Source organism: Pteropus alecto, unplaced genomic scaffold (genome assembly GCF_000325575.1).
Source record: "Pteropus alecto unplaced genomic scaffold, ASM32557v1 scaffold57, whole genome shotgun sequence".
NCBI classification, from domain to species: domain Eukaryota; kingdom Metazoa; phylum Chordata; class Mammalia; order Chiroptera; family Pteropodidae; genus Pteropus; species Pteropus alecto.
This window is the reverse complement of record NW_006442508.1, coordinates 11,457,992-11,469,769: the sequence shown is the minus strand read 5'-3', so window position 1 is coordinate 11,469,769 and position 11,778 is coordinate 11,457,992. Positions and strand designations below refer to the sequence as shown.

The 11,778-nt window shown below is 43.6% G+C and overlaps 1 pseudogene; it reads right to left on the bottom strand.

The window, feature by feature from the left end:
- Window positions 1–2,953: 2,953 nt before the first annotated feature.
- On the bottom strand, window positions 2,954–3,289 carry LOC102888691 (annotated as a pseudogene).
- Window positions 3,290–11,778: the final 8,489 nt, after the last annotated feature.

Here is an 11,778-nt window from a genome sequence, read left to right as displayed (position 1 = left end):
TGACAGGTCCTGGGAGTTGGCCCACTTTCCCTCCGACCCTCTGACATGCTTGGGGCCACAGAAGGTGAAAGCCCACCATCCACCCTTCACCCCCACCCCCACCCCCACCCACCTGGGCTTCCTCATGCGGTGTATGTTCCTACAGCATTTGGGGCACTGCCGACGGAACCAAGGAGACACAGCATTAATTATTCTCTCTTCCACAAACAAAAGTGTGAAGGCTGTGCCCTGCAATGAACATGGACTTCTGGAGTACAGTCAGCATTACATCTCCAGGCTGAAAACCAAGGCGGGGGTAGAGGGGGTGGTTCTCATTCAATTCCCTCACTCCTGCTGTGCCTTTTAACTAACTTTGAAATTCCTCTCACTGCTGCAGGTGCTTCTGTGCAGTTTCCAAGGGCTGGAGCCCTACACGGATTTATTTTGTACCTACTGCAGGAATTTCCTAAAATGAGAACCAGAGGAGAAAGCCTGGCCTGAAGTAATTAAGATGATTTGTTTCACGTGGTTCAGGCAGGCATAAAGGGGTACCTGAACACAGAGAATAGAAGATCAAAGGGATGGCAATCCGAAAGTGGGAGCTCGACTCGAAGAAAAACAGGCCATCCAAAGGCACCCAGATCGCTGCCAAATGAAAACTCTTCTCTATTTTTAACTTCTCCCAGAGATAAGACAGAGGGAGACCTTTCTTTTTTAACGTTTGCTTTCAACAGTTAGATTCCAGAAGAAAAAATTCAAATGTACGTGCCATATTTATAAGTCACAACAACTCCCCACCTGAATTCATTTGTCAGTGGAAAGTCGTGTGCTATTTACGCCCCAGGAATTGAGCTGCAAGAGTGAATATTCCTTAGAAAGTGCATGTCTTTTGCAAGCTCGTTGATGGCTCTGAAAAATCCTCTGTGATGGGACCTCTTCTGCTCACTGGCACCCTACCCGGCCATGGAGTGTGAAGGCAGGGCCAAGCAGGCAAGGGGTACAGCTCAGCACAGAGTAGACGTGGGCACGTCTGAGCCTGCCGCTTTTCAGAACCACAACACAGTATTGACTGTATATTTCTCCTCCTCAGAAATATCGATCATCAAGAATCAACCAGAGAATGCCTGTGCTGCTGGTCCTACCACTGTGAGTGGCCAGGTATTATTTACACGTATATCTTTCTCAGTGTTAAGGCCCTGATATAGTGGTATGACAAAGAAGTTGTGTAGAGACTAGTGGTCATGAACCACTGTAAGTTGGAGGGCTTGCCTCTGCAGCAAAAACAGTCCCCAAGTCAATCACCTTGGAAAGAGAGTTTCAGGACATCTAGAGAGGAAATTCCCCACCCTCTACAGGACCAGCATGTCCTCAGCTGAAACGTGAACTGTCCCTCGAGAATGAGAATTCCTGCCCCCCTTCCCCTTCAGGCCAACATATGGGGCCATAGCTGGAAGGAAAGTCCTCTGTCTTATAACTCTACCTGCATGGAGTCCTTTTGTGGCCAAACTGACTCAACTGCGAATCCAAGGAATTAAAAGAAACGTCAAGTGTCCCCTTTGAAACCAGAGCATTAATAATGAATCTGTGTTCTGAAACCAGCTTGATGGGGCCTGCAGAAATTAGCTAGAGGTCTCCGACAGGAAGATAAACCTGAGGCAGAAGAGTTCAATCTTTAAGTTCCAGCTGCATTTCTCACATGGAGATTTCCCTTCATTGCCAAATGTGGACAATCTAGGTTTAGAGAGAGAAGTTTCCAGTGCATGGTGAAAACATGAAGCTTAAAAAAGATTTAAGTCTCAGAAACTTAGTTCTTCAATGCCGCTGGTGGACATGAGGTTGCCAGTGTTGTGGCTGAAAGGTGGGACAACACAACTCAAGAAAGGGTGACTGCGGGTGAAACCAAGCAGGCCAGTTTAGCACCCCCTAGTGGAGGAGAGGGCGGCGATCATGGTCTCCACTTCCATTTAGCTAAGGGATTTGACCACTGGGAATCTGTGAAAGATCATTTTTCTAATCAAGAATCAACCCAAACTCTGATCTTCCCTAATAGCAGAACTACTTGGTGCACATTTAGCCAACTATTAAATAATGCCGTTTCCAACTGCCATGGTTAGACCAGCCTTTAAAGAACATCCCAGAGCCTGGACAGACTTTAAAGAAATGAGCGTATTGAGTATTAGTCGAAGCTCAAAAACAGTAGGTGTGTGCACCCTCTAAGTAGCTCATGTGTTACAGATCTGACAAGTCTCATTGATTTAAATGGCTGGAGCACTGCTTGGATTTTAATCTCCTTTACCCTTATACCAACGAGGTCGCTGTTTAAATGCTTTTACTTAATAATGTAAACACCTGTCACACGCCAGGGGCAAAGCTATTAAGGAGAAGGATTATTTAAGCAACGGTCCTGAGTATAGCATTGCTATTATTATCTTATCCTCGACTGCCAGGGTCTGAGCAGAGTTTTCTTCCTAGGACTGGAGTCAACCACCAAGTCACCTAGTACTCTGACCCCCAGAGGTCTGCAGAGAACCCTTTAACCTCACACAGAGTGGATCTCTGCTCGCATGTTGTCATCTGAAGGTGCCCAAATATCTGACCTGCCAAGACTCTAGCAGTCGAAGCGTGTGTCCACCAAAGTCCCTTGTTAAAATGGAAAGCTGTTTCAATAAAGCGGTATTAGGCCATTAATTATCCTTGCAGCTACAAGGCACAGGGACTAGACTTTTCTGGGGGGTTTTGGTTTGTTTTTTTTTTTTTTGCTGACTTCTTGTCATTTGTTTTCCATTTGGTGCAAGGCACACGGTCACGGGGTGTCAGGAAGGATCTTGAGTTCCTTTTTGGTGTTTTGCTGTTTTGATGTTAAAGAACTCCACTGCTGCTGCTTGCTGCAGCCAACCTAGTCTATGGAGCGGGACAGGGGAGGGGCTCAAAAGAGCCTAGCGCCTCTGGAATTCTGGTGGCTGGTGGTGGCCACTCAGGGTGGGGGCCCAGCGCTGGCTTTGCTGGGCCGGCCACCGGGCTGCTTCCTTGTGGCTTCCCGAGCCAGGCCACAGATGATCATGCTGCTGGAGGCCTGAGGAGATTGTGAGTGCTCTGGGGACTCCAACTCTGCGGCCGGGAACGGGACAGTGAGCTTCTGGAAAGAGCAGCTCGCCCACCGGGTCAGCCTTCGGGGGGCCGGGGTGGTCGGGGATGGCTTCCGTAGGGTACTCGGCACTTCCACAGGATCTCTTACTGGAAGTGGAACCCAGCAGCGCCAGTAGCAGCCGTGGGTGGCCACCAGCAAGCCGCTGGACGGGATGGGTGCCATGCTTTTCCTGTGGGCTGGTGGAACCTCGGCTGCGACCCCTCACGGACCTTGGCAAGCGATCACAGGCACCGGGGACTGGGGCAGGGGGTGGCACCAGGCCACGGAGCCCATTTGCAGAGGAGACTGCTGCAGGCCACTGCACGACCAAGACACATGGTCCGGACTAGGCTCTTTACAAGTATCATCTCTTATCCCTGCAACAACTCCATGATTTACTGTTTTTGCTATCCCCATAATCTGAAGTACATGATGGTTAAGTAACTTTCTTAAGGACACACAGTATTTGGCAGGAATCAAATTATAATTTAGGGCTGACTTCAAAGCATGTACTTTTAAGCACTATGCCATGTTGTCTCTCTCACTCTCAAGGACCCATTATTTACCACATAATGCGGTGAGATGAAAGCTTAGAGGAATGGTACAGAGAGAAGAGAAAGAGCCAGAACTAGAGGCTGCTGGGGAGGAAGGGCCTGAGGTGTGCTCTAAAGCCTGACCTGAGGGTTTTGGAACAGATTGTTGGCATCAGGAGGCCAAGGAGTTCAGACCAGAAGGGAAAAGACCCTAAGATTTAAGAAGATGACAAGACCAAGGATGTGAGAGCACCATCTATAGCCTAGCTTAGAGGCAGGGTGCCCCGATCCCTATTCTTTCCGTTCCTTTACCTAAGCTGCCTCCTCTGGGAGACACACCTGAGGCCAAAGCACAGCCCTGCCTCCACCCCCATCTGCCATGTCTTCTGAATGCTCATGGGAGCTGCTAGTCTTAGCAAAACCCAGGTGAGCTCTGGCCCTGCCAAGAGTACTCAAAGCCTTGATGTTATCTAACTAACCATAGGTCAGTGACTTTGGCCCTAAGGAGGAGGGTACACTCATGGGACAGCACAAGCCCCACAGTCACTGGCCTTTATCCAAGCTACTGATCAGATGTCAGTGTGGTTTATCAAGACCATTCCTCCACAAACTCATCTTAGTGATGAAAGCCAATCCATTAGGCCTAATTTCAGCACCTGAATTCAGCAGTGCTTTAGTAAACAACCCCTCCCTCCTGCCTTTTTAACAATACAGACCAAGAAGAGAGAAAATGGTTCACTCATTCATTCAACAAATATTTATTGAATATATTTTATAAACCAGACACTGCCCTTGGTACTGTGGATAAAGTAATAGTATCAATGTCCCTCCTCATCTAGAACTTTCTGTTGTATAGGAGACAGAAAGCAAATAAGTAAAGGGAGATAAAAAGATGTTATGTTTTGAGAAAAAATAACCAGGGTATTGTTTCTCCAAGAGTAGTGCCCAAACCAGCAGCATCGGCATCACCCAAGAACTTGTTAAAACACAGATCCTCACGACCCTTCCCAGACCTACTGAATCAAAAACTCTGGACATGGATCCCAGTTATCTGTGTTTTAACAAGCCTGTCAGGGTATTCTGATCTGGACTAAGGTTTAAGAATCACTGGAATGGAAAGTAAGAGTAGGGAGGGGAGCATCTTTAGATAAGATAATCAGGAGAGGCCTTTCTGACATTCAAACTGAGTCCTGAGAGATGAAAAAGAAATATACCATGCAAAAGCCAAGATAAAAATAAAATTAAAAAAAAATCCAGGCACAGAGAACAGCAGGTACAAAAGGGAGGCAGGGAAGAACTTGTTACCGTCAAGGACTGGAAAAGTATGAGCGGAGCATAATTATTGAAGAGGCTGCTGATGAGAATAGGGGCTAGATTGTGCAAGGAATTATAGACCTTGGTAAGGAGTATAAATTACAAACTGAATATATGCTTTAATGAAAGAAACATGCTCCAATGAGAGCATATAACACGTGAATCTGACCTGGAATGAGGATCAAGGAGGGATTCTGAGAGGTAATGATGTTTGAGATAAGATATCAGTGGTGAATACAAGACAACTGAGGAGATGGAAGAACCATCATGTGCAAAGGCCCTGAAACAGGAGACAGCATAATATTGTTAGGGAAATTGTGTTAACACTTTAAAACAGACAAAAACGATTACTGGATGTTGTGTCTAACATACCTTTCCTGGTTATCTATGCCACTCATTATCTTTGACCTATTTCACAACTATTGCAAACTACAGAAAATTGAAAGTGATACAGAGGATTTTTGTCCATAAAAATACAAATCAACTTTGCCAAATGAAATGCAATTGATTATTGCCCTATGAATATGGCTAGTTTTGCATCAAATTTATTTCAGCATTTCCCAATTGTGTGCACACGTGTGTACGTGTTTTCTTAATTCTCTTTTGAACCAGTTGTGACATCTTTGAGTTAAAAAATCTTTGACATAGGTTCATTTTATGTTTGCATAAGAGTTATGATTTTACCTTTCTTAGCAATTATTTTTAACAACATATTCAAGGAGTGTGGTCATAATTTGCCGAATAGTATACAAGACACCCAGTTAAAGTTGAATTCAAATAAACATGATTTTTTTGTATAAATATGTCCCAAATATCATATTGAACACATTCATACTAAAAAGTATTCATTGTTCATCGGCAGTTTAAACTTAACTGGGCATCTTGTATTTTTATTTGCTAAATCTGGCGAAGTTATAGCATGGTCACTGCTAACTGTGTTCTCACTGCAACCCACCTTTTGATCCCAGAGTCAAGAACAAAACACACCAAATGCACCTCCTCTCCAAATTCCAAAGCAAAATTTCACTTTGTGCTTTTAAAAAAATAGCTTAAATTGCCTCCCTGTATGGGGAAAGGTGCTGTGGGCTATCTTAAATCATACTGCTTGCACTTTAGGACCTGTTGAGTTCTGGTGCTCTTGGAAAAATTACTTGCTTACAAAAGGCCTCCTTTCTGCCCTATGAGAGTGTGTGAGGTGCCATAGACTCTGAGGTTTTGGGAGGAAAGGAAGAAGAAGAGGGAGAGGGAAGTGGGAGGAGGAGAGGGAGTGAGGGAGGGGAAGGGTGAGGGTAGGGAAGAGGGAGACTAGTTCATTATAGACCCCTGTAATATACACAGTAGAATTTGATCTCACACATGCTTGCCCCCATCCAAAATTGCCTGACTCTTCCCCAGTGAGCCTTCCCTCCCTGCTTTAGCTGAAGCTTTTCCATATTCAAGCATCTATTAAAATGCAAATATCCGCCCTTGAGAATATCCTAACATAGGCTAACATTTTAGCAGAAATTGGCTGGCAGGACATGATACACAAACAAGCACTTGAGAATAGGAGCTCGATAAGGGGTATGGAGAACAGTAAGGAAGGAGACCCCAAGAGAGGAGGAGGATATTACAAGAATGCAAGAGACCTGGAGTCACACCTTAGGCCAATCTTTTTATTTGCTAAATCTGGCAAAGTTATAGCATGGTCACTGCTAACAGGCAAAGTCTATAATATAAATTCTAGAGAAGAATCATTTTAAATCTGGGGCCAAATACTCGTGTTATTTCATCTGCCTTTCCCTATGATGTGATATAAGACATCTCCAAAAGAAATATCTTCACGGTGATATATTCTTGACTTAGTGGGCATCCCCACAGGCTGGTAATAGAAGGATACCTGCAAAATGGAGCCCCTCACATACTCCCCACATCACCCACGCGCGCGCGTGCACACACACATACACACACACACACACACACACACACACGCGCGCGGCAGTTCTGATCACCAGCAGGACTGTATCTAAGGAATTATTATCACTTTCTGAATGCAGAAGACAATGAATGGGCCTGGCCCTTCCTGGAATGTGGGAGTGGGAGCCTGGCAGACAGATTCCCTCCAGATGGAATAAATGCTGGGGGGTCTGGGGGAGAATCACTGTCCCCAGGAAGCATCCATCCTTTTTTAAGCAACGGCTGTGCACATCAACTTTGGCTCCCAACTTCTGTAATATTTCTCTATTATAAATTGGACAGCACAGCATGTGGTCAAGGAGCCATTACAAGCCCTCTCAAAAAGAATTTTTTTTCCCAGGGACCTAATTTCTTAAAATCTTGGGGCAACTGTTCTCTTAGAAAGTGGGACAGTCTCTCTTGGAGCCTGCCAGACAGAGAGGAAAAAAAAAAAACTAAACAAAACAAAAAAGCAAAGTCTACAAAAGGATAACACAGGAGCAGGCTTCCCTCTGAACACTTGGAGGCCCCTCTCTCCTAAGCTGAGGCTGTGATCACTCTAACGAGAACAGATGGCACCGGTCGGGAGCTGCCTCCCATGTCCTCCTTCTGAAACCAGATTTTAGCAGATCGTTTTTTAAAACTGAGAATCGGAGCCCATTGTTTAAATGGTAGCCTAGATGTATGCCAAGAAAGTAGGATGTTAATTGCACTAATACATTCACTGCTGACTTCTGGGGAGCTCAAAGCACTTAGAATGGAGGGGGCGAAGTCTTCATAAGGCCTCGCTTTGAGGCTGGAGAAAAAGGTTGCCATGATCAGCCCACAGGAGGTGACTCACCTAGTCACTGGCAGAGAAGAAATCGCACCCTTCCATTCCCCTGCTCCATGATTCCAGCTACCCAATGTCACCACAAGGCTGGAACATGGGAAAGTCCCAGGGCAGGGTATGGGTGTTGGAGGGCAAAGATTCCACATGGGGGTTAGTAAGGTCATTACAAATAAAAGAGACCAGGCTAAGCCTGAATCTGGTAATTTTGCCTGATCCCACCTCCCATTCTACCCTCCATGTGGCAGATGTCACCTGCCTGTGTGTGGTAGCTATTTCTCATTCTGTGGTGCTCAGAAACCAGGCCCGGGGTGAACCCAAAGGCACCCCCACAGGGGTATGCACAGAATGTAGGCCAAGAAAGGGTTAGGGTTCAATGACAGGAAACTTCTGAATTTTAAACTCTGCTTTTCACAAAAGTTGTTTCATTGTCGTCATAATTACCAAATTTAAATTACCTCTATTCTCAGGTCTTGGAAAGCCATGAAAAGAGAAAGAGATTTCCACAGTGAGAAATGAGAAATGATGAGGGGAAGAAGGTGGCCTGTGGAGCAGACTTAAAGAGGAAAAATGTTTCTTGACTCAGCTGCAGCTGAGGTGTCTGAAAAGGAAGGAGAAACAGGCATTGGGTTAGTGGACAGGGGATGGGAAAGGCAGGGAGTCTGGACTACGTGCTTTGAATCAGGTCAGAGGCAAAGCCCACAAAAGAAGTTCTAGGAAGGAATTTTTCAAAGGTGGTCATTTAAAATGAATACTGAAATGAATGTAGAAACTGAAGTTATATTGCTTTGTGTGCCAGTGAGCAATGCCTGTTCACAAAAGATGGGAATTAAACACTCAGGGTCTATATTTCTTCTGTGTCTTTAAAAAAAAATAATAAATAAAGCAAAAAACAGGAGTCATTGGAGAAATTATAATAACAGCCAACCAATGGACCCGGCCACATCTGTCAACAAAGACCGAAATCCCTGTCCATTTTATTTTTCTTATATCAGCTAAGAGTGTGTGTCTGTGTATGTTGTGTGTGTTCATTTCTTAATAATTATTAAAGACTTCATTTGTTTGTGCAGGGATAGGCTCCATTTTCATTTCTAAATATATGATCATTCTAAGTGATATCCAGAAACATAAGGAGTGATTACCTTTTAGTAATTATGGAACCACTTCTGTAGCTAATAACTATTTTCGATCAAATACCTATTACATGCACACACATTATATGATGTAATTTTAATGGCTACCCTCTCAGCATGCATTATTCTCCCAAATGATTAAACTGAGGCCCTGGGATGTTAAATGAATTACCAAGTTATTGCTATGGACTAAATGTCTGTGTCCCCCAAAATATTGAAGCCGTAACCACAAGTATGATGGTATTAGGGAGTGGGGCCTTTCTGAGGGAATTAGGTCGTCAGGATAGAGCACTCATGAATGAGAAATGCAATTAGTGCCCTTATAAGAAGAGACACAAGAGAGATGACTTCTCTTGGCCACATAAGGACATGGCAAGAAGGCAGCCATCTGCAAACCAGGAAGTGCGCCCTCTCCAGGAACCGAATCAGCCAGCTCCTTGACCTTGGTTCTCCCAGCCTCCAGAACTGTGAGAAAGGTCTGGTTTAAGCCACCAGTCCATGGCATTTTTTAATAGGAGCTCAAGCTGACAAAGATAGTTACACACCCAATTAGTAATGGAGCAAGGACTTAATACTAAGTCCGTGCCCTTTCTACTGCACCAGCCTGCATCTCAGCAGCTACCTGGTTTGACCAACCATAGTCTGGACATGACAATCAAAATAATATCTTTATATCCGTGTGGCTCATAAAGTTGATAAAACTCTCTCACATCCATCACTTACTTTTTGGTGTATTGTAAGCGGAGTCTGGAATCTTTAGACCTCAAATCCTGGATCCTAACGCCCACTGCCCAGACCCATCATTACACATTATTTCTAACAGAAACAAAATGGTGAAACAAACTTTAAACTAATAACATGCAGTGCTTCTGAGGATGCAGGGACATTGGCATTCTCTCGCACCCTCGCTGAGCATGCCAGCTGGCATAAACGTTCTGGGAAATAATTTAGTAATAAAAGTTTTAAAACTCCATAATCTTTGACCCAGTAATTCTGCTTCTAGTACTATATTTTAAGAGAAGGGTGAGAAATGTACACAGAGATTAATAAAATGGATATTTATTATAAGATATTAAATAAGAGTAAAAACTTGGAAATAACCTAAAAGTCCATTAGGAGCATTAGGAATGCTCCTAATATAATTTAAGCAAAAAAACAAGTCACGAAATTGTATATAAAGTATGATTCCCAAGTTCGTTTTTAAAATGTACCTACATACAGATGTGATCAAACATAAATACAGTTAACGATGATTGCCTCTGGATGAGAGTTATAGGTGATCTTTAATTTCCTTTACATTTTTCTAAATTGTGTATGTAACTGTATCTTTTCTAATCAGGGAAGGACAAAATACAATGCAATTTTTAATTTATAATATTTATACAAGAAACCCTCCCCATTAATCATTTCTTTGCAAAGGGACCCAAAATGCCCATTCACACTCATCCCCCAGCCTCAGATCCAGGTTGGCATTCAGGCTTTATCTCCATTATTACCAAAATCGCTCCCCTTGTTCTTGAAAATTTAAGTCTTTTCAAGGACTCTTAAAACTTGTGTGGTGTCTTCAAAGGTAGGAATTATGTCTTAGTCACTTCTGTGCCCACAGCACCAAGCACAGTGCCCATCACACAGTAACTGCTCAATAAGTATTCATTAATTAGATAAATAAATCACCAACCTTTTAGTCCCCAAGTCAGATTATCACATTTATTTCTTAGCCCCTCACATTAATTAGATGAAAAAATATATATAGCAGCAGTGCACAGCACTGCTTTGTTTCACTTTCTATTTTTCCAGGAGTGCACTTGGACCCTGCATCCTGTGATTCATCACATCCACATCTTCCCCATTCATTCTCTTGTCACTAATGAAGACATCATGGTCAAGGAAAAAAGTCCGATGTCATTGAGCCCTCTTGACCACCTGTGACATCTCATTCTCAGTCTAACAATGGGCAGGTGGGATCTAATCAACGTCATCTGTCCCATCTGCACCAAAACTTACACAAAGAACCCCCATCAGGATGGCCAGGAAGCTATTCGGTCTAATGTATGTTCACAAAGGGGAATGCTTGCTGCTATGTAGCTCTGCCAACCACTGGCCATGTGGAGGACAGGGTGATGGCCCAATCCTGGTGAGCTGGTGTGAGAGAACCAAAAAAGGTGCAGTCAGGCAAGGCCCACCAGCTTACATCACTACTGCCGATGCCCACACACTTTGGCTCACTGTTTCTACTCTGAGAAATTTATTCTACAGAAATTCTTCTACATGTGCATGAAATTATATGCAAAAGTATATTGAAAACAGGTGTTTATTTTAGGAAAAAAAAAAGAATCACAAACAAATGTCAAGTAATAGGAAACTGGATATAATATGAAATACTATCCGAGTATAAAAAGACCAGCGAACTTCATGTAGCACTCATGTGACACATGTGCCAGGATCTGTTCTATGTGTTAACTCATTTAATCGTCCAAGTATCCAGTGAAGGGGGTTGCTGTTATTAACCCCACTTTCCAGATGAAGAAACTGAGGCACAGCACAGTTAAGTCAGTTTCCCAGGATTACTCAGCTAATATGTGATGGGTCCAGGATTCAGAAGGGAGATGGCATGGATCCAAAGTCCACTCTACTAACGACATGTCATATAATCCCAAAATCTGAGCAGGAGCCAAAGCCAGCTCTATGGCCAGTCCAACACACGACCATCGGCAGAAATGAGGTCACTTTTAATGTCCTGTGATAGAAACTAAGTTTTCTTATATTGAGGAATTGTTAAGTGAAAAAAAAAAATCAAACTGCAGAACAATCTACACATTCATATTTTTACCTTTTAAAAATCTAGACAAAAATAAATGCATAGATAAAAACTTCTGAAGACACTCACCAGATTGCTAACCGTGGCCATCGCTGGGAAAGGGCTGGAAA